Source organism: Sapajus apella, unplaced genomic scaffold (genome assembly GCF_009761245.1).
Source record: "Sapajus apella isolate SASKATOON/1434 unplaced genomic scaffold, GSC_monkey_1.0 scaffold111, whole genome shotgun sequence".
NCBI classification, from domain to species: domain Eukaryota; kingdom Metazoa; phylum Chordata; class Mammalia; order Primates; family Cebidae; genus Sapajus; species Sapajus apella.
Genome location: NW_022437051.1, coordinates 5,357,480 through 5,378,006, shown reverse-complemented (window position 1 = coordinate 5,378,006; position 20,527 = coordinate 5,357,480). Strand labels below are relative to the sequence as shown.

Here is a 20,527-nt window from a genome sequence, read left to right as displayed (position 1 = left end):
AAAATACTTCATTTTAAAACAGGTACTAAATAGTCACAGTCAAAGGTTTGATTATGAGTCAGCTTTGTTGGTTTTAGTCTCAGTAGTCACCAGCACCACCAACCTGACATACTGGCAATACATAGTTTTGGTCACCAGGTAAAGGAGTCATAGACAACCGGTACTACCACTTATAGAAAATAAACGGAGAGCACATGTCCTAATTTGTTCCTGAAGATAAGAATATTACTTAAAATAATATCAGCAAAATATAAAATCAAGTGAAATATTACATTAAATATAACAATTGAAAGAATGGGGATAGACAAGGAAGAACTTTTGCATGCTAATGTTTAGATATTAGAATAAGTTTCTCAGGATAATATTTTGAAGCATTTAACAATTGACAGTGTTATAAATTATGTGGACAGTGCTAAAAGTGGGTACAGAGGAAAAAAGTGGAGTTAGTTTTGTCAAGTTCGTCTCTTCAAAGTGAGCGGGAACATTTTATTTTAGAAAAACAATGATATCAGAATCCCATTTCATCTTTTCATTTTCAAACACTGACTTTATGTGACTTTGGGAGAAGCTTTTAAGTTTTATATAAAGCACTTTTTTTTTTGTACATAGCACAAAGTGGGAACCTTTAAAATCACCTACTTGTATAGCATTTAATTTAAAGAATATGTTCATACATATTACTCTATTTTCTCAATTCTAAGAGCCCATCAATTGTAAGGCACATTGTTTGATTTAATAACAATGTTTTAATGTCTCTTTTTGGAAAAATAAAACACTTTTCTTTGGGGAGGAGGAGCCTTTGATCGAAGGATTATTCTGAATTCCTTTGGGCCATGGGCACTGTTGCAAATGCTGCTCTTTCTGATCTTTCACACTTTTAGGATTGATAGCATCATTCTGAGCCATGTCCAGGAATTACTTTGGTGAGGTTTTCATTTCCTGTTTAATTAAAAAAAAATTTTTTTTTTACTAATTATATTACATTTCACTCGAAGTTAAATAACTTCTCTTGAAAGCCATCCAGAAGACTTTAACAGCCAGATATTTGCTACCTGCTTAGAATTATCACTTGTGAAACCTTCACTAAACATAATTCAGCCACATGTCACAGACAGTTCTGCATATATAACTTTTTGTTTCAATGCTGCATTATAGTGATCTTTAAAAATACATTTTAAGAGATAATTTAGGGATTTTAAATTAAGTTAAAATTCAGCTGTGCATAGTTCTATTGATGCAGATAAGTGACAGATAAAAGGTAAATTCTTAGTCATGTCTAAGTTCATACATGAATACAATAATACACCTGGATATAATACAAAGCATTCTAGCATTTTGTGTAATGTCTGGCAAAGTTCTTTTGATATCTGCAGTAAGAATCCTCTTCATTTGAAAAATGTTAAAGTGAAAAAAATGTGCGTTAAGTATCGAGAAAATAAATTATTCCTTTTTTTCCCTCACAGCAGCTGTTTAAGGAAGACAGAGCAGGCATTGGATAATATTCTTATTAAGGTAAAGAATCTGGGTGTTTGAGACTTAAGGTCATACAACAAGTAGTCTACCTGGAATTATGAACCAGGTCTTGAAGACTTCCAGATATTTGTGCTGTCTACTGTGCTGCATTTTCAACAATAATTCATTTGTCTGTGGGTTAAATTCAATTTAATGAGATTCATTTATTCAACGTATATTTATTAAATGTTATTATTGCTAGTCACTGTGTTAAATGATACTGTAAGACAGTAAACAAGACAGAGTTATCTTTCCGTGTCTTCATGAAACCAGCAGCTTTTGAAAAGACTAAAACTAAACAAATAATTACAACTAAGATGAGCATTAAGGGAGAAATTGTAAGATGATAGGAAAAAAATATCACAGGCCAACTTAACATGCTCTGGGATGGTGGGGGAGTGTTGAATGTGAACCTAGGGTAGGACATGAGAAATAACTTTTGGGCTGAAATTGGAAAAATCAGCATGAATTAGCTAAGCCTAGGAATTAGGAGAAGGGTTAGGATAGAACATTGCAGGCAACAGAAATAGCATCTACAAAAGTAAAAAGAAGAACTATAAGGATTCCAGTGTGAACATTGAAAGGAAGGATAAGTAAATATACAGAAGAATGCAGGAAAGAGATTATGTGTTCGTTCTTCAGGATTTTTTGGCCTGTATCCTAAGGGATATTGGGAAGCCATAAAAAGGTTTTAAGCACCGGGGTATGCCATGATTCAATTTTTCATTTCAAAAACATGAGTCTGACTGCAGCATATATAGAAGCAATGTTGTTAGATGCTATTTCTGTAGGCCAGGTTGGAGATGATGGTTACAGCAGTGGAGTTGGAGAGAAGGGAATAGATTTGAAATTTGGGATGTAGACAAAGCCTTGCATTTGACAGAAATATAAAACTATTAATGGTATTGTTATTGTTCTACCTATAGAATTTCATCTAAAATGCTGTCAGTAACTTGTACTTAGGAGGAAGTGACTATATTATAAATGTAATTTAGAAAACATTGTTTCTTAAAAAATAATTTTTGATTTGGGCTAATTCTTGTTATTGTTTGTTAACTTCATTAAATAATATAGAGAGTATAGGGAGAACTGAGGGTTTATTTGGTTTTCCTTTTGTTTTTTTGAGACAAAGTCTCGCTGTCTGGCCAGGCTGGAGTACAGTGGTGGGATCTTGGCTCCCTGCAACCTCTGACTCCAGGTTCAAGGGATTCTCCTGTCTTAGCCTCCTGAGTAGCTGAGACTACAGGCACATGCCTCCATGCCATCTAGTTTTTGTATTTTTAGTAGAGATGGGGTTTCACCATGTTGGCCAGGATGGTCTCAATCTCTTGACCTCATGATCTGCCCACCTTGGCCTCCCAAAGTGCTGGGATTACAGGCATGAGCCACTGCGCCCAGCCCAGGAGAACTTAGTTTTAAAAGAAAAGTTACTTCCTAATTTATGCATAAAACACATAAGTAATTTTGTACATACATGATAGGTATATATGTAGTGCAGGTCATCTTGTTTACACCACTTATTAATGAATATCAGACTTGGAAGGTCTAGGATTTTCCTACTGGTTGCGTGATTGAAACTTAGATGAAGAATTTAACCCTTCAAATAGCATTCTATTAAGAAACACTTTTTTTCACGATTATTATAAGAATTTATTGCTGGATCATTGACTCTAGAAATAGACTTCTGGTTAAATTAAAAGATGCAGGAGGAAACATTTTGGAAACAGACTTTCCAGAATTCCTTATGAACTTCTGTACTTTCTTAATCAATCATATTTCTTTTGTGTACCGATGGCTGTTATTAGCCTGTTGTATCAGGGATACCATAGTCAAGTACCTGTAAGGGCCTTAACTATAAATAATTAGGCCATTTAGGGAAATAATAAGGAAACTGGGGCTTTAGAGAATTTGTGCTCACCTAACTGGGTAGAGGGACAGCTAATATTCTGCTCCATCTGATGGTGACCGTGGGAGTATTCAGGCTGATTGTTGCCCAGTATTTCAGTTTTTCCAAAGGATCCTAAAATACAGATTTTTATTTAAGTTAGTTGGTAACTAATTCAAGAAGTGTTTTTAAGACACTCTGTGACAGTAACTCTACAGGGCAAAATAGACCTATAGAATGTATTTGGCCCACAGGCCTCTGTTTTGTAGCCTTTACCTTATAGAAATCTTCAACATCTATTTAAAAGTAAGAGGTCAAAAGCATTTCTAGGTAAAATAAATGCCAAAAGAAGGGAAGAAGGGAATGAGTAAATGAGATATTTTTTAAAAGAAGTACAAAACTAGTTATCTAGGTTATATTTTTAGTTTACACTAAGTTCAAAAAGAAATTCACTGTCCTCAGAATAATTTTCATACACTTCAGAGCATACTTCTAGCAACCTCAGCCATCTGTGTGTGTATAACTGGGAACTCAGAGTGGGGTGAGAATGCGCGGGGCATAGACAGCCAGTGAACTGTAGATGAGGGTATTGCAGTTTTCTGAAAGTGTGGTGAGTAAAGTACAGCAGGACCAAGAGACAGTTCATATTGGAGCAAAATCAGGCTATAGGAACATAGCAATCGGAGTACGTCCTGGGCCCCTGAAAGCATTACTATACTAAAAGCATAATTTGTTATACTGATGATCAAGAAGAAGTCATATTGGTACACTAAGATTGAGCAACTCCCCTTCCAATGCACATATAGTACACAGTCACTGTAGGAAATTAGGAAAATACAGACAAGTAACATACAATATTTTTTTAAGCTAGGAATAAGTAAAATAGATTTTAAGGTTTTCTAAAAGTAGTTAACATAGAACTTGGCGATTCTTAGTTTCCTAATAGCTAATTAGTTTCCAAATTAGTCTAATTTGGCTTAAATAAAAAGAATATTTGGTTGGCTTACATAGGAAAGTACATATATTAGGATTAGTTGTGCTAATGGCTTGGTGATTTTTTTTCCAAGGACTCAGTTGGTCATCTACTGTACTCTTTCTCCATGGTATTTTCCTTTATCCCAACACTGTAGTTGCTAAATGGCTGTTGGTTGCAATCAGGATTGTGTGTTTCCTCCTTCAGATCCAAAAAGAAAAGAATAAACTTCTCTAGGCGTTCTCTGGGAAATATGGCTTCTTTTCCCTGAGAAGTTCTCATGCACTCCTGCCCCCAGCTTGCTCCTTGTTGGCCTAAATTTGCTTAATTCTAAATATGCCTAAACTAATCATTGGCAAGAGGATGAGCTTACCATAATGGATTAGATTAATTGTGGTCTACCCTTGCAGCTCAGGACAGTCAGCTTACCCTGGGGCACACTGACTACTGGGAGAGATGTGGATATAGAAATGCAATCATGGATCATTAGGAAGAAGGAAGCCTTGGATAGGCACTCAGCATGGTCCACCACGGGTGCATTAAGGATTGTGGATTATGTTTTTTTACTTGAGACACTACCTTCCTCTATCAAGCCTGTAATAATAAAATTGAGTCCCTGGTGAATCTACTCTCTTGTCTTATGTGTTTCAGCACCCTCATTAGCAGAGCTTGTATAGCTTTGGAATTGAAGATTTTTTTTTTTTCAAAAATTCTCTTGTCATTTAATAGACATCTATCTGTAGAGTAAACTATGTGGGCCATAAAGGAACAAGGAGAGTTTAGGAAAATACAGTTTCTTAAACAAATTACTTTTTAAAAAGTATATTTTCTTTCAGCTCTTCCCTCCAAAGGAATTTTGTACCATAATCTCTGTAGTATATTTACTGTCTGATTATAAAGGTCAAGTATAATTTATGGAATATTTACAAAGCAAAAAGAAATACTTATTTTTAAAATTTAAAATTTTTTTGTGTAGAAAATGCTATAATAATTTATGATTTTAAGTATCTGTAATTTTGGCTAAAATATTTAACCAGCCAACCATATATCTTATTTCTTCCAGTTGCTAGATTTCTGAATATTAGCCAAAAATGTTAGTATCTGGGTCACATAGTCATTACAAACAAATCTAGGCCAAAATGGTTTGTGCTTCTCAGTTGCCAGCTCACTTCTCTCTGACTTTTCATTATCTGTTTCTCTTTGAACTAAACTTTATTTACTTATACTAGCACAGTACTGTGTGAATTCTTTGTGTAGAACCAGTCTTCTTGTGTCTTTTTCCCCTAAATCAGGGTAACAAACAAATAAATGACTGTGCTCTTGGCTGTTATGATTTAGAATGGTTACTGTACAAAAGGTCACACATGTTAAATTACCTACTGCAGTGCTAATTATTGTGAAACCTTGTTCAAAATGCTAGAGAGACTGTGTTTTGGCACTTGCACTATAACAGTTTTTAAAGATCCAACGTGTATTCATTTTGGTATTGAAAGCCTCAAAACTCCTAAAGACCCCATGTTAATTTAAAATGCGAAGTTGTGTCACCTTTTTATACTAGATGGGATAGCAGTTTTCAAGGTAAAATGAAAAGTTTTATGTGTTGTGATAGAGAGGTAAGGGCAGAGAGAGGGAGGGAAAGGAGTAAATTGGAGCAACAAAAATTCCACTCTCATTTATAAAGTGCTATATATAGGCTCTAAAATTCCATTCTGAAATGCTCTTTTAAGTCTGAAAGGGGTGTGTTTACTGCCAGCTTCTGTTAACACAGGAACCATAGTTTTTTTGTTCTTAAAATTAAGAACTTTATACCTTTTGGAATTTTTAATATTTTTTCTCTATGTTTATAATGCTTTTAATTATGTTTATTAACTTATGTTATTAACTATGTTTATAATATGTGTACTCTATTCTGTTTGGAAAGTACAAAATGATACCATAGATACTTCCTGAAGTTTTCTAGAAAAATTAAAACTTCATTCATCTTTATTCATAGCATCATTGGACATTCAGTTAGTAAATTTTTCAGCTAACAAACACCTATCTTCTTCAATTGCCAGGATAGTTCATCTCAACCCTTATTATTATAAAATATCATCATGACTCAGGTTGTTGTTGAAAATTTCTTAGTGTCTTCAGGAAGACTGCCTCAGGGCTACTAAGGTATATCATAGGGCTGTTTGTCCTTTCAGAAACAATTCTTAGTAGCTGTTGTTGCTTTGCATTTTTATAAAATGTCTTTTTTCAAAGCTTGATATAAATTCTTATAGCTACTGGTGTGCAGAGAAAGGTATCTGTAAATAAAATAAGAGAAACATGTTCATAATGGTTTGAAGAGCACTTCAATGAGTAAAGTACTTGGACTTTACAATGTTTGCTTTTACTTCACTAAGTCTTGCCCTGTGGCCCCCCGCCCCTGCCCCTTTATGCCCTAGTCTCTTTTTAAAACATGGTACTTGGCAGTGTTCCAGGTACTTATTGTAAGAAAGATGAGGTTAGATTTGGAGCTTGACAAACATGAAGGGAATTAAAACAGGATCATTTAATAGCTCTGGAACCTTAAGCAAGTTCACAGCTATAAAATGGGTTTGTATATACTATCTCTCAGGATTGTAAGGATTAAAAATAATGGATCTAGTTTAGGAGGTATTTTAACAAATGTTAGTTCCTTTCCTTTAAGATAAATGACCCACTTTCTTTGGAAATGATATTTGCCTATTTTAATATGATGCTATAAGAATTAATGAGTCAGTATCTCTAAAATATGATAGCTTTTAAGATCTCTTTATATAGAAATGAATGGTATGTGACAAGATATTATTGGTCAATTTGGTTGATCACATGAATAAAATGTGCTGAAATATTTTGGAGACTGAAAATAAAATTTAGACGCAAGAAAAATATTTTAAATAAACATGGTAAACAGTTTTTTCATCCACGTCTAATCATGTTGAAATATTTTATTACTATCCCCAGAGAATTCATAAATTAGTGAGTAATTTTTTTTAATGCAGAGTTAAATACCTAGAAACCATATATACACTTAAAGTAAAATCTCACAGCATTCTCAAGGCCATTTTGCATTTACTTCTGCCGCAGCAGTGACAATACAGTGAGCTGCAGTAACCTGAAATAGTACTGCATGGATGCTCTAATAAATTACATATGTTTCATTATGGAATTTTATAACTGTTTATACCTTTTATTTAACCAATTCACAGATCAGATTATAGGATATTTTTCATTTAATAAGTATACTAAGTACATACCTTATACCATTGAGTTTTGATAGTATAAGAGGGAAAAAAGAAAAAAAGCAAGGCCTCTCTATCTTTAAGGCACTGTTTAACAGTCATCTTGATTGAGAAGATCCATTTGTTTAATATAATGAATTCCACACAAATTGCCTATTAAAAAGTTCTGAAAAACTAGAGGTGAGATTGAATATAGCAAAGCTTTATTGTTGATTTTTCTGTTGGACAGGGTAAATTTGTCAACATTTTACATTGTAAGCTATGTCAAAATATATTTGTATGCTCTGTTAGATATAGGGAACATAATATTTAATTTAAACTCTAGATTACCATCATTTATAGGCATTCTATGCATTAAACTGTTTTGCCTTTTCTTTATTCTTCAGTAACACCTTTAGGGCCTTTTGCTGCATTGTAAAGAAAAGGCAATTGTGAGCTGCTGGCTCTAGCAAATCAGAGCTAATCAACCTGAGGATAATGTCTGCACTTTCCCACTTCCAAGTCTTTGCTCAAACTGCTCTCTACCTTTGCTACCACAGGTTTCTAAACTCTCTCTGACTAGCCCTGAGCTTACTTTTTACAACTCTCACTGTCTACTGTCTCCTTCATCTTGAATATACCAGGACAGACTGGGAAGTTCTGGAAAAAAAAAAAAAAGGAGACGTAATACTTAAGTCATCTTTGTTACCTATTTTCTCTTCACTGCCAATTAATTTTTAATTTTTTGTTTTATTTAATTTTGTAAAGACAGGGTCTTGCTATGTTGTGCAAGCTCCTCTCAAACTCCTGGACTCAAGTAATCCTCCCACCTCAGCCTTAAAGTGCTAGGATTACAAAGCGTGAGCCACTGTGCCTGGCCATAATTTAAATAATCCTTTAGATTCCTGTCTCTGTCTGTTTTCAGAGCCAGGGTTACGCTATATTCATGATGCACACCACTGCCAAAACAGTCTTCCTGAAGTACTAATTAGATTTTTGAGCAGAGGATGATAAGACCATCCTTTCCAGTGTTGGCAAATACTCAATGTACTGTCCTGAAATACCTGTAGTACTTCCAAGTTTCTGCTTTCTGCTCACACTGTTTTCTTTGACCTCAAATGCAATTTCCACCTATAAAAATCTTAGTCATTATGAGGCCTTGCAAAGATCTTTTCTCTTCTATGAAGTCTTTTTATCAACCCTAACTAAAATCTCTTCTCTGAGTTCCCAGCTTATACTGCTTAAGCTGGTGCAAGACTTCAGTGATCTTTAGAAGAAAGTGGGAGGTTATTTTCCCAATGAAATTCCAGGAAAGTTTCATTTCTTATAGTTAAGTCCCCTTTAGCATTCCACATATAGTTAGTGCCCAAATATTTGATTATTGCTGTACTCACAATTTTTGTGTGTGTGAAATTGTTAGCTATTCTCTACCCGAGAAATAATGAAATGTATAAGCTTCTTCAACTCTTTGCTGAGGCCAGGGTCTCTTACTTATTTCTGTATCCTATCTACTTTGAATAGGGTCGTCGGAAAGCAGCCATTGGCTTTGGGGATAAGTTGTATGTATTTTGGAGGAGGAAGTAAAGGTGTTACTTGACTTTTAAAACGGAAGCTTTTTCTGTTTTAAAGTATTTTGCTTCCTGTTTCTGTATTTATAAAATGATATTGGTATATGTAGTATCTTGGCTATTTATTTCCCTTTCTCTTTAATACAGTGTTCTCGAACTTTGGTGTGATACTGAATTAGAATCTCTGGCAGTGTGTTCCTGGACTCTACACTTTTACTAAGAATCAGTTGAGATGCTTATGAAGGTGGTGGTAGTAGTGATAATGATAGTGATGGTCATGATTGTAAGAGCTCTGCTTTTGAAGGCTTATGATGTGCTTAGTGCACTTTTCTGGGCAGTTTGCAACTGTTAACCTAATGTTCACAGCAAGTCTATGTGGTAAGATGCTATTACCTTCATTTTACAAATGGAGAAACTGAGGCAGATATAAATTACGTTAGTTGCCAAAACAGCTTTCTTACAAGCATGTCAAGAATCCATGAAAAGGATGAGGCATATATTTTGGTTGATAGTTTTAAAACTCGCTGTCTAAAGGATTGCTTTAAGTAATGTGAATAATATGAATGTAAACCGGTTCTTATATAAATTGAAATATCAATATGCTAACTTTTTATGGAATACTTCAACAACTAGACCTAAATATAGATGTTTGCTCTTGCTTTTAGGAAGCCTGTCACAATTCTTGGTGAAAAAGTAGGCATGCACCCACAAACCTAGAACATTGAGGAATATTTTAGAATAATTACACTTTCCAAAAAACTCACATGATTTTAGGAAGACTGTGCTTTACTATATACTATATATATACATACATAGACATACACACATGTAGATGCATATATAGTTACTCTATGGGTGTGTGTGAGTTAGCGTTCAGTATCCTCAGGTGATTGGTACCAGGACCTCCCTCAGATTCCAAAATCCAAATACTGTGGCATGGTATTTGCATATAACCTATGCATATCCTCCCATATAGTTTATTTACTTATTTATTGAGACATGGTCTTGCTCTGTCACCCAGGCTGGAGTGCAGTGGTACGATCATGACTCACTACAGCCTCAGCCTCCTGGGTTCAGCCAATCCTCCGTCTTCAGCCTCCCAAGTAGCTAGGACCACAGGCACATATCACCATGCCCAGCTAATTTTTTAACTTTTTTGTAGAGATAGAGTTTCATTGTGTTTTCCAGGCTGGTCTTAAACTCCTGGGCTCAAGCAGTCCTCCTACCCTGGCCTCTCAAGTGTTGGGATTACAGGCGTGAGCCACTGCACCCACCCATCCTCTTGTATACTTTAAATCATCTCTAGTTTATTTATAATATTTAACCCAATATAAATGCTATGCAAATAGTTGTTATATTGATTTTTATTTGTATTATTTTTTGTGTTTATATTTTTTCCTGAATATTGTGTGTGTGTGTGTGTGTGTATTGAGATACTATTTTGTGATCTAATGTAATTCACGTAAAACTCCGTAAGCATATATTTTTTGTTTTAGTAGCATAAGATAAGACTTGGTTTTAATATGTATGCTAAAATATTTTATTATCTTTTTAATAATAAAAGGTAAGAATATTTTATTCCCTTTTGGTTCATAGACTATGGGAAGTGGAGTAGGGAGTGTAAGTGGTGGCTGTAGTGGTGGTATGGTGGAACTAATTTGTTTAACATCACTGCCTGTCCAAAAGAGTTTTGATGAATGATTTTAGGTGTTGTCTAATAAGTGCTCTGACTTTTGAAACCAGTTGAACTAGCAAGCATGTTGTGCTTTACTAGAAACATGTAAGTTCTGACTCTGAGTAGACAATGGAATCTAAATTGAGTTAGTGGAGGACATATCTTTACAACTAAATCTAAATTGTTTTAACTATTTCTTTTTTAATCTCGTTTATTTTTCTTGTAAAATTAATATTTTTGATTGACCAATCATAGTTGCATACATTTATGACTTACAATGTGATGTTTTGTTATATGTATTCAATGTGATGTGCTTAAAGCATGCTAATTAACATATCTGTCACCTCACCTATAATATTTTATAGTGAGACATTTGAAATTTACTTTTATTATTTCAAAATACTTAATACATTATTATTGACTGTTGGCAACTTGCTATGCAGAAGATCTCAAACTTATTCTTCCTCTCTACCTGAAACTTTGTACTGCTTGATCAACTCCCCCACCACCTTCTAGCTTCTGGTAACTGTTGTTCTATTCTCTACTTCTGTGAGTTTAACTTTATTAGATTCCACGTATAAGTGAGATCACATGGTATTTGTCTTTCTTTGCCTGACTTCTTTCACTTAGCATAATATCCTCCAGATTCATCCATGTCGTTGCAAATGACAGAATTTCCCCCTTTTTAAATGCTGAATTGTTTTCCATTGTGTGTATATACATTTCCTTTATTCATTTATCCACTGATAGACACATAAGTGTTTCCATATCTTTTCTATTATAAATAATGCAACAATGAACTTATGTGTGCAGATATCCCTTTGACATATTCACTCCAGTTCCTTTGGATACATAACCAGAAGTGGGATCAGTGGATCATAACAGTTCTATTTTTAGGTTTTTTGGGGGAAATCTCCATACCATTTTCCATAATGGCTGAACTAATTTATATTCCCACCAACAATGTACTGTTTAAGAGTCTTTTCTCCACACCCTGTGCAACATTTACCTTTAATCTTTTTGATAAAAGCTAGCTTTTATCAAAAGATTGGACAGGGTGTAAAGTAATATCACATTGTGGTTTTAATTTGTAATTGTCTAATAAGTGATGCTGAGCATTTTTTCATGTACCAATTGGCCATTCGTGTGTCTTCTTTTGAGAAATGCCTGTTCAAGTTATTTGCCCATTCTAAAAAATTGGGTTATTTGTTTTCATGTTATTGAGTTGGATTTACTTAAATATTTTAAATATTAATCCCTTATTAAATATATGATTTGCAGATATTTCTTTTTATGTTTCCTATTTACAATTTTTCTGGACTTCTCTTGCTGCTCACTTATATAGAGTTGGGATGAGTTATGTCACCTGAAGCAGTTAAGATAAGACTATTTCTACTGCTATCCATGTGACAGGCTTACTTTGTTACATAATCCAGTGAAAAACAGGATATATGAAAAAGGGTGTGAAAGAAAAATAGATGTGATGCCATGGAGCATTCTAGGGAGTTAGAACTCTCTCTTTTTTAGAGAGAGTTTTGATAAACATTTTATATATTTTTAAAACTCATGTTCTTAATCTGCAGAGTTGGATATAAGACTGAGTGTCTGTCTTAAAGCTAATAGTATAAAAAGAGAAGTATAAAATTTAAGTCATCATACAACTTTCTTTCCCTAACCTAACTTTATGAATTAATTGTTTGCAATTTCTGGAGCTAATGAGCTGAATGTTTAAAATTTAGCATGTAGGTTAAAAAATTGAAATTTTCCTAATACATTTATATCTCTTTCTAAGGTATAACTATTTCTTTCTTTGATTATAGTACAAGGAGCATGTATGGTTCTTAAGAGGCCTTGATTTTGCTGCCAGCTAGTTATGTGACTTTGGGCAAATAATGTCATATGGCTGGACCTGTTTTTTCATTTGTAAAATTGTAGATGGTGATAAATCCTAAGACTGTTTTTTAAAATTTTTTTGTAGAGAGTGGGTCTAGCTTTGTTGCCAAGGCTCATCTGAACTGATTTCAAGCAGTCTTCCCCACCTTGACCTCACAAAATGTTGGGGTTACGGGCGTGAGCCACCATGCCTGGGCGAATTCTAAGACTCTTATAATGGATGAGTAGAATATATTTAAGATTCTATAAACACACAAGTCATTTGTTGTTCATCATCTGCTGGAATGTGAAACCATCTTTCTTGTGTAGGTGTGTTATCAGTAATGTTATTCACACCAAGGGGATCATTCTGTGCTTTTTAATTCGTGATTTTATAATCTGATAGTGACTTTTCATTATGACTCTTGTATTTCAAATTAAATTACTGCCATTATGATGGGAATTATTGGGAAGAGTTGAAATGAACATATTTAGAATTGCTTCTGTAATACTGCAAACCCGATACTTTGTGGGGGAGGTGGAGGAGATATCTCTATGTTCTGTAATTTCATTTGACTAAGGAATTTATCTTTGATCTTCTTCCAGAGTGAGGACATGAATACTTACAGCTATATTCCATATTTAATCACAGTTTGCTTAGTGGGTTTCATTAGGCTAAATAAGAAAAATGTAGTTGTGTATTTTCTGCTTTAAAAATGCTTCTTGATACAAAGTCTTCTCAGATCAGTCTCACATGTGATAAACCTATTCAAACTATTAAACTGCTCCAATGTGCTTGTTTCTCTCTTGGAAATCTATCCATTTATGTGTCTTTATGTACCACTCATTCTCCCCCATCATGTTTTATGTTATAAGCTCCTTGAAAAAGAAGCATAACCTTTCCATTGTATCTCATAGCACCCAGGAAAGAACTTCGTTAGTCTCTGAATAGTTGATAAGTGTTATTCCTATTGAGGATTTTGGATTTAAATTATTGGAGTGAATAGAATAATGCTGTTTCTAGTATATCTAACTGAGGGTCAGTGTTATTAACTCAAAGGCATGGCAGTTTTATTAAGCTCTAGGCTTTGTTTCTGAAGGCAATTTCTCTTAATTCAATCATAAGCAGATTGTTCACTTTATATTCTCTTATATAATGGCTTGGTGTCAAGTTATTGGTAGGTAAACATCAGGATATATGTTGGATAGATGTACATGCATGTGTACACATGCACATGTGTGTGACACAGAGAGAAGGATTACACGTAGAATATATGATAATTTGAGGTATGTGTAATGTTTATAACTCAACTGAGTCCTATAGAGCTATCTAGTTATATGCACTTAATTTTGGATCTTTTTATAGCTGAAATTCAGAACCAATTTTTAAGGAAGATAAAGACATGTTTTTCTTTCCTTTCATGTTTTCAGTTTAGCTTTGATTTTATTTTTGCTAAAGACTTAAATTATCAACAGTAACTATTGAAATGGGCCAACTTATAGCTGAGCACAAATTATGTTAGGGCACTGAGATATATCTTAACAACATTTGGGAACAATTTAATGTGTCTAATATTTGAGAAGGGTCAAAACAGACTGTACTACCCAATCATCATAAAGCCTGTGGTCAAAAATCATATATAATTGGCAGACTCTATGAAGAGTAGCTCTAAGAATCAAGAGAGAAAGAGCCTAAGTTGGTACAGAAAAGGAGCTGAGTCATTTTTGCCCTATAATTAGAAGTTGGTAACCGTAAATTTTGTCTTCCCAATACAAGAAGTATCGTGATCAGGCAGGATTACTCTAAAATGTAACCTCTGACTTCTTGTGGTATGTTACAAGCAGTTGATGATTTAATAAACAGGTAATACTGTCAGAGTGTCTCCAGACATTACAGTTAGCTTTTAGGTGAAGGCAGTGCTTGACAGAACTTACGTTTGTGACTCCATAATTTATTATGTCATCTATTACCATCCTTGTCATGTATTAATTTGGGTTTTAGGATAATTGGGGTAACTTTTTGGTGAGGGATTGAAATTTTCTTAAAAGCGTTTTCAGAAGGTACCAGAATGCTATGGGATTTTGTTATTATAGCATGTCTTCTCAAATATAATATTAGGACTGCTTGAACAGGAGGTAAATCATATTCTTTTTATTTTTCCAGTTTAGAGTTATTGCTCATTATCATTTGGTGGGTGTGGGAACAAGTTAATAAAGTTTGGGTAATTTAGTTTTCAGTTTAAATTCTCAACTGGCAATTGGCCGAAAACTCCCATCTGAAGACATGATCATCCAAATGTCATTTTGTGATTTGGCTACTGTCTACTTGACATAGGAAAGCACTATCAAGAAAGACTAATGGAGTGACTATCAAAAGGAAGTCAATGGTAAGAGTTTTCATTTAAATTATGTGTGTGTGTGTATGTGTGTGTGTGTGTAAGACCTACCAGTTTATTATATTTGAATTAAAATTTTAGAACTTTAAAAATCTAAGACATAATGACAAATTTTTGAATTTTATATGTCTGTCACTTATATTTTAATAAAACAGATGCAAAGAATGTTTTATAGATAAGCAAGAGATTTTACATATTTAATGCTGATAAATAGTATAAAAGTATGGAAAATTAGTTATATAGTTCATATGTGGTTTAAAATGTCAATTTTTATAGTTTTGTTGCAGTTATTTAAAATAGTGTATTACAAATATTGCTTGACCAAAGTTTAACTTTTAAAAAATGTATACTAAACTGAATTTTTCTGTTCAGTTTCATAAGTGCTTCTTAAAGTAGACATCATAAATCTTATAGTAGTCTGTTGAATTGTTTTTTTTTCTTTACTTTCACTGTAAAATAGGAGGAAAGAAAAAAATATAGTATTATATGACAGAATCTATTTAGTTTAACATAAATTCTTTAGAAATGTATAATTGCTACTATACTTTGGTGGAAACTATTAAATTTGTAAGATAAGATGTTTATACTGTATACCCAAAACAAAGTGGAGTAGCTGTTCATAGTATGGCACAGAATCAAATTTTGATGATGAAATCAGACATCTGTCTCCTGCCTTACGCATGTTCCCACTGAGAAAATAATTTCTAAATTTGGCTACATTTTCATATGCTTCAAATGACCTTAAATTTATATTTTTCTCCTGAATATAATTGATTCCTGCATATTCCTTTTTGTGGATGTCTGTATCCAACGAGATCCATGATTAGTTAATGTTAACTTTGGACAAGAATGGAGGTGTAGGATCTTAGAAAGTTTGAAATCTTTAAGATTGATGTTTACCTGAGCTTATTTCCAGTGTGTCCACGGGCATAGTAGTTTTATGATAACAAGATAATAGCTGATGAAGATTAGCACGTTAATAATAGATTATAATTCTGTTAACCATTCTGTTGTCAACTGTGTGATTTTTGCGATTGACATAGTTTGAGTAATTTTTCATGCCCAATTAGAGATGGCAAAATTATGTTAATTGAATTTGACCATGTTCTTAGCTGTTTTCTAGAGCTTAATAGCAAACATATCAGGAAGAGTTCTTGTGACAAGCACCCAGCACAGCATCTTTCATTATGTAATTATTCCAATGTTTACAGTGAGCTAAGTACTTGGGATGGCAACATACATACTTTAGTCCACCTGTCCAGTAATTTTTATTTGTATAGACTGTCTACTATGTGCCCTCCATTTAGGTAGGTGCTGAGGATAAAATGGTGGGGTTAAAAACAGATATTCCCTAACTGTTCTTGAACTTCCACGGCCAGCGATAATTACAGTGATGATATAATTACACACTGCAACTGGAACCAATTACAATGAAAAGGCATGAGTTCCTATGAGGGTAGGAACAATAAAGCTATTTTATGAATAAAGCACAGAACCCACAGATTTATTTATTAGAGTAAATTGATAACTTGCTTTTAAACTTTTAAGGTTAATAATTCTATTAATATTTGCTAAGCCAAGCATCAGAAAGACTGAATCCTAACCATGGAGAAATAGATTTTTTTTATGCTGCTATTCTATTTTCTTCGATTTCTTGAGAATTTACAACAAAGCCCTGTCAAAGCAGGGCTTTGTTGTAAATTTCACTTATGGGAGAGTTCTTAGAGGATTTCAGGAATGAATGACTTAAAGAAGGACACTGATTTCCTCAACTGAATTTAAAATTGTTACATGCAGACATTTTTAAAGGTAGTATGATTTCCTTAATCAAATCAACTTTATCTCTTTTTAAAGAAGGGAATGTTAACATTTATGTTTTCATACACACACACACACACACGCACGCACGCACGCAGAGGCATACATGTTGATTACATTTTGGATTTTGGAAAATAAAATGGTAGAGAATTTGGATGTCTGAATATTTATGCTTCATCTCTGCAGTAACTTCTAAATTTAGTTTTTTTTTTTTTCTGGATATACTCAAAAGAAAGTCACCAACCTGACTTCAAGTATTCTAATCTTAGAGATCTAGGCAGTCCCCCTTGTCAGTGCTAGGAGAAAGACGTCCTTCCCAAACCTTCCAGAAAGAGTGTGTTGAGGAAATATTCCTTGCTGGATAACGTGCCTTGGAATGTACACACTATTCATTTTTCTTTGACAGCTCTTTTTGGTTCCGTGTAGTTGGCTTTGATGGTTTCATGATGCCTAGTAGAGAATTTGGTATTTAGCTGCAAAAAGACATTTAAGACATAGTTATGTAAATATTGCAGATGGAGGATGATACATAGCATTTCTTTTATCAAAATGAATTTGAAATGACTTCTTTCTGAAAATTCTACCGGTAGTCAATTTTTAACTGTGTAACTTTTCAATATAGGAAATAAACCAATGTCTGATTGGGTGTGTATGTTGGAGTTTAATGGCTTTTCTTTTGAATTTGGGGGGCTTCTGCTATCAGAAGAAATGAATTGTGATTAACAGTGGTGTTAGAATAAATGAATTGGAAGTTTGAATGAGAAAAAACTTAAAGTTACTATTTATAGTTATGGAAAAGAAAATATTGTTTTCAGTTTAATATGAGGAAGAACCTCTTAAATGTAGAAAATAAAATGGTGTACTTTTCTACGTCCATTGTTAAGAATTTGGCAGAAGTTATAAAGAAGTTAAAAAGGAGGAGTTCCTGCTGATATAAGTCACAAGGATTATTTGAAGGAAATGTATGTCACATCTTGTGAAATTATGATATTGATAATTATAAATATGTAAAACTTTATGTGAAATAGGTGTTCCTAAAAATATTAAGCTACTATTCATAGTGAGATCACTATTAAATAAATTTAAGAGACAGAATAGCAAATCACATTTATTCATTCAATAAATTCTTCCCAACAGCCTGCTATATGTCTGTCATTGCACTCGGCATGGCATAGTCAAAAATAGGACTGATGTGATCCCATAGGTCTGGCAGGGAACATACACATTAAGCAAGTAATTACAATAAAGTATAGTGGCTTGTGACATTATAAAAACAAAGCAGTCCTTTCTTAAGGATACCATGAAATTGATCTGTAGTATGTTAATAATTTAATCTGTTCACATTCTGCATGAAATGAGGTGGTGCATTTTGACATAAAAATTAGACAAACATTCCTTACAGTTAGTAGAGACTGAAAAAGTCTTATTATTTGCATAGCTTATTTAAAATGAGAAACTGCTATGGAAAGATCTACAGGTTTCTGAGATACCACGAAACATGAATAAAAGCAGAACAAACAATGTCTATCGTGCATATTATATACATTATAAAAGTCAAGAGCAGAACAAACATGAGTAAGAGCAGAACAATGCCTATCATGTATATTATATACATTATAAAAGTCATTTAAGACAATTATATGAAGCAGTTTTACATTTAAAATTTCCAAGTTGTAGTAGTTAAGAAGATGGGCTCCAGAGTCGTACTGATTAGGTATGAGTATGAACTCTGACACGTACCAGTTTGCAATCTTAGGAAAGCTGCATAACTCCACTGTGCTTCAGTTTCCTTATCTGTAAAATTGGGATGATTAGAGTATTTATCTTGTGGAAAAATATATTATTTGATATATAAAAATGCTAGATGAGTACCTAGCATATGGAAAGTACATAGAAAGGGCTTCATATGTTGTTTTAATAACAATAATGATCGTTTTTTTCATTTTAAAAATATCCTGCTTCATTCATAAAGTTGTGCCAACTGAAATAATTGCAGATGGTCCTTAAAATATATATAATATATATTTCAGAGTGATATGTAAAGAGCTTTTATTACTATTGCTAAACAAAAGAAAGTCTGTAATTCTCATCTAAGCTTTGGGGTCTCTTTAGCTGAATTTCAGCAGTCACTCAAAGGCTTTCTAAAGATACCATCTAGAGATATTTTATAACCTAACATCTTTTTTTGTTTTTTTGTTGTTTTTTTTGCAGTACAGAAATATTTTTCTCTTACAGTGATGCTGAATGAGAGAAAATTATTTCAATACTATAAGTATGGTTTCCCATGACCACAATTAGTTCTAATGTAACCAGTCAACAGCTACATTAGACAGTCTATTGAAAACCACCAGCTATTAATAATGTGGCATAGTAGCCTGAAAGAAGTATGTTATCATTCTACTTAGGCCCTAGGAAGACAAGAGCCATGTAAAGAATATGTAGACTTGGCCGAGCACGGTGGCTCACACCTGTAATGCCAGCACTTTGGGAGGCTGAGGCAGGCAGATCATGAGGTCAGGAGATTAAGACAATCCTGGCCAACATGGTGAAACCGCGTCTCTACTAAAAATACAAAAATTAGCTGGGCATGGTGGTGCATGCCTGTAATCATGGGAGGCCGAGGCAGGAGAATTGCTTCACCAGGGAGTCAGAGGTTGTGGTGAGCCGAGATCGTGCCACTGCACTCCAGCCTGGCGACAGAGGGAGACTCTGTCTCAAAAAAAAAAAAAAAAAAAACAACACTTAGATGTAAAGCACAATATATGAGACCTAGTTCCTGCTCTGCCACTAATAAACAAGAGATGTCTTAGGTATATGAACCTGTTATGAGACCATCTTAGCATCTCAGCACCCTTATGTATATCGTGTGTATACACACATGTCCATCCGATATTCCTTCTCCAAACTGAAATGAGAGGAATTCATTAGGGTTGTTTTAATTTCCAAATTTACTGAGTAAAGACTTCTGTTCCAAAAATTATTTTGCATGTTGCCTTCAAATTGATTTTTACATATTTCAAGGCTTCTCAGATATCCCTACATAAATTATCTAGTATTTCTGCATCACTTTGTGATCTTTTCATTAATGTCAAGTGTGATGTGTTTTTTTGGGGGGTTGTTACATTCATTTATTTATTCATTCAGCATTTATTTATTGAAGTGGTATGATTTTTTTAACTTCACAAGGGAAACATGAAATTTATTTAGTGTGCCTAATTTTTCAGACATTTTCTTGTTGATTAAAATTCTTTTTTTTAAATAATAGTTTCAACATGTACCAAATAATTTTTTTACCTTTGAATTAACTTTTTATAAATAAATTTTAAATAATGACTGTAGTCATTACAGACTCTGCTGTTGGCAACACTAGAGGGCATTTCTAATTCTTCAGATAATGTCATGAGTTCTCAGGATAATTTAACAGTTCATTAAAAAGCAGACTAGCATTTTAAGGGAAAGAAACTAAAGCATAATACATGTATTATACATATATAGATTATGTATATATTATACATAGATAATACAAATATCCATATATGTATATAATACATACATATTGGATATAGGTATACATACATGTCTGCTTTACCAAATGTTC

The 20,527-nt window shown here is 33.6% G+C and overlaps 1 protein-coding gene and 1 long non-coding RNA gene across 25 annotated transcripts in view; both read left to right on the top strand.

The window, feature by feature from the left end:
- Positions 1-2,053, top strand: part of LOC116537525 — a 23,427-nt gene extending 21,374 nt beyond the window's left edge. Inside the window, exon 2 of the long non-coding RNA XR_004263162.1 lies at positions 1,464-2,053. This is a non-coding gene — a long non-coding RNA (uncharacterized LOC116537525). The remainder of the gene's footprint in view (positions 1-1,463) is intronic.
- Positions 1-20,527, top strand: part of ZEB1 (zinc finger E-box binding homeobox 1) — a 202,861-nt gene that overhangs the window by 36,885 nt on the left and 145,449 nt on the right. For 5 of the 24 annotated variants that reach the window (XM_032259715.1, XM_032259703.1, XM_032259712.1 and 2 more), the window contains exon 2: positions 14,947-15,102. The exons of 15 other annotated variants lie outside the window; for them this stretch is intronic. The gene's annotated coding sequence lies outside the window, so the exon portion shown is untranslated. Of the gene's footprint in view, positions 1-6; positions 1,513-12,061; positions 15,103-20,527 lie in introns of those variants that run through there. 4 more of the 24 variants (XM_032259711.1, XM_032259713.1, XM_032259701.1 and 1 more) reach the window with 3 other exon arrangements.